The sequence below is a fragment of the Anneissia japonica genome, unplaced genomic scaffold (assembly GCF_011630105.1).
Source record: "Anneissia japonica isolate Jap-2015-1 unplaced genomic scaffold, ASM1163010v1 scaffold2223_len56047_cov118, whole genome shotgun sequence".
Taxonomy (NCBI): Eukaryota; Metazoa; Echinodermata; class Crinoidea; order Comatulida; family Comatulidae; genus Anneissia; species Anneissia japonica.
The window spans coordinates 4,371-7,745 of record NW_022689194.1 but is presented as its reverse complement, the minus strand read 5'-3'; the positions used below and the strand labels follow the sequence as shown (position 1 = coordinate 7,745).

General features: G+C 35.8%; 1 pseudogene; it reads right to left on the bottom strand.

The window, feature by feature from the left end:
• The window catches only part of LOC117124577, a 30,630-nt pseudogene extending 28,646 nt beyond the window's left edge, over nt 1–1,984 (bottom strand).
• Nucleotides 1,985–3,375: the final 1,391 nt, after the last annotated feature.

Below are 3,375 nucleotides of genomic sequence, written 5' to 3'. Positions count from 1 at the left end.
CAATTGCTTAAATTTTCATGTTGACCCTTTTTATAAATTAAATTTATTATCCCTCTTCGTTGTGAATTTGATAATTTTCCCATTTCTAAACACCAGTTTAATGCGTTACATACCAAAGTATCTATTTTGGGCCAGAACGATTGATAAAACTCCACTGTTAGGCCGTCTGACCCAGGTGCTTTATTGGTTTTCATATTTCGTATTGCATTTTCACATTCATGGATGGTTAATTCTCCTTCACAACATTGTTGTTCAGGAATAGTTAGTTTAAATGATTTTGTTAAATTTAAATATTCATGAATTTCAGTCTTACTAATTTTTTCAGAAGCATATAAGTTCTTAAAATGTTGTACTTCTTCGGACAGAATGTCTTTAGTTTTTACAGCGTATGTTCCATCAGACCTTATGATTTTTTTAATTTCTTTTTTTTTTTTTACCATTATTGTTTTCTAGTCCTAGGAAGTATTTTGAATTTGTTTCCCCTTCTTCTACCCATTTCGTTCGGGATCGGATTTGAGCACCTTTGGCCTCAAACGCATATATATTTTCTAGTTCTTTTGTTTTCATTTTAATCTCTTTTAATTTCTTTTTTACAATTTTTATTTTTTATATTTTCTTTACCAAAGTGTATTGCATACTCTTTGACTTTTGTTTTAATTATTTCCCACTTATCTATTGGATTAAGACATTTTATTTTTTGTTCACAATCATCAATGATTTTATTAATGTTACTAGTAAAAGTGATATCATTTAGGTAGCTTGAGTTGAATTTCCATAACCCAGGGCCTCTTTTTTCTCCAAGTCCATCAAGTTTAATTGAAACACCTTGATGATCGCTAAAAATGGCAGGTCTAATGTCGCAAGAGATAATATTATTCCTCTCATATAAGGTTTTTGATACAAACCAGTAATCAAGCCTCTTAAATAAATGTGATGATTTTCTGCGCCATGTAAATTGCATTTTATCTTGGTTATAAAATCTCCAACAATCAATTAGCTTTAGATTTTTCATAAGGCCTTTTACAGTGAACACTGAATTATCTATTTTTGTTTTGCTACCCTTTTGATCGTACAGATTATCCTGAATACAATTCATGTCTCCTCCAACAATAATATATGGTGTGTCGCAACATTTTTGGATGTGCTTTTGGAGAATTCTAAAAAATGAACTCCGTGATTTACTGTCATTCGGCGCATAGACATTTACTAAAGTATATTGAGTACCACAGACTTCGATATTTAAAATAATAAATCTACCTGAGCTATCATTTTCTTGATTTAAGCATTTGTAGTCTAGATCTTTTCTAAAAAGAATAGATACCCCTCTGCTAAAGGAGGTGCCAAAACTATGGTACGCATCTCCCACCCATATACAATTATTTATATTTGTAAGATTTTTAGTAAAATACGTCTCTTGGACAAGGAAGATGTCTACCTTGTTGTCTTTTACCCAATTAAAAATCTCATTTTGTTTTTGCTTGACTCTTAGGCCACGAACGTTTAAAGTTAAACAATGCAGACCATTGGGTTTATTTTTACCCATGCTTTTTAAATTATAGGATTGTTAAAAATACAATATGGAAGACACGGAAGTAAGTATACTTGCGTAATGTAGGCTTATAACAATATATCTTTACGTTGACTTGCTTCTTACGCGCTTCCTTTCCTTTTTGCGTTTCTGTACAGGACTTGGTGTGGTAATTAGTTTTCCGGTCTCGATTTGAGCACCTTTGTCATTTTCTGCATCATTTCCATTTCCTGGTTTCTGTTGAGTTGGTTTAATGAAGGTGGTGATTCGTGTTTGGACGTTATCATGCTTGCAAGGGTTGTCGGAGGTGACGTCGTTTGTTGTTTCAACATCATCTATTCCGCTGGGAACGTTGTCTTCGTCACAGCTGTTTACCTCATTGCTCTCGCTATCGTCGCTTCCGAAACTCCATTTCTGGTCATTGTCATTTCCCTTCTCAACAATGCTCTTCCACATTTTCTGGATGAATTTTTCTCCAGGTGTCTGTCAAAAGAGCGTATCACACCTGCGCTCATCACTAGCGGTGTTTTCGGAGAATTCCTTATCATTTGTAATGTCTGAATTACAAGCTAGAGGCGAGGAGATCTTACTGTTACCTGTTCCTTTAATATCTTGCGGTTCTTCCTTACAAAACTTGGCGGTATGGCCCTCTTTACCGCATCTGTGGCAGACAAACGGCGTCCTGTTTGGACATGTGTTGAGTTTATGGCCAACTTCATTACAGTTGAAGCATCTGTTTATGTCTATCTGGTCTTTGTGGAACAGCCTAGCTCGAAAACCGTTAATCATTGTAAAGCGCGGTAGACTACCTTTGAAGTTTTCCACTATAACAGCTCTGTCACCATTTACAAACCTGGATAGCTTACCGTTGATACGAAACTTTACGTACTGTACATTTTCAAGTATTTTGCACCCAAATCGTTTGAGACAGATTTTGATTTCGTCGTTGTGAACAGAGATAGGCACATCTTTTATGAGTACACGCGTCCCTTTATCAACTGGCAGATAGGGATTTTTGTCATAAACTGTTGTATTTCTTCCGTTGAGATTGAGTCCTGCTGACAGAACCTTCACTCTATCTCCGTGGTTATTAATGTACAGCCTCCACAGGTTCTTGATTTTTTGTATGCCTATTAGGTTATCACCATTTATAACTTCACGAAGGGCAAAATAGATTATTTCCTCGCTCAAGAAGTCATCATTTTTTTCGCGGACGTCATCGTCTTTTAAGAAGATGGGTTTTACGCTTGAGTAAGTCGGATCCTTTTGTTTGTTCGTTACGTAATTTGCTTTGTGTTCACTGTCTTTGTTTGTGTCAGATATTACGTCATCAACCAAGGTATCCTTAGTTGTTCGGGTGAGCGGATCTTTATGGGTGCTGGTAGGCCTATTGCTGCTGCTTGCGGGTGCCTTATTCGCCATTTTGGGATGTCTGGTAGGCTTAGACATGGCTCTGTCGCAACTACCACTTCGCAAATACTTTATCGATTTTTTTTTTGGAAAAGATAAAACTGATCGGAATTTAATAATCATTACAACAATTACAAATTTATAAGTGTAATGTTAACACCTTTATCGGACTTTTGATTTTTATCAAACCCACTCGTGTATTTTTTCAGCGTAAAAACAGTGAAATCTGCCGAAATATCCCAGCTGTCTTTCACATAAATCCCTCTACAGTCGAAAGTTGTGGGCCGATTTCTTTTTGGAAAAGTCCATTCGAAAGCCCTTTTTGTCTTCTAAATGTATTCTAAATATAAGATTGATCGGTTGAGCAGTTTTATCGGACCAATCAGGTTTATGAGAATCATCCAAAACTCCTCACCATATGCTTAAGCATTACAAGT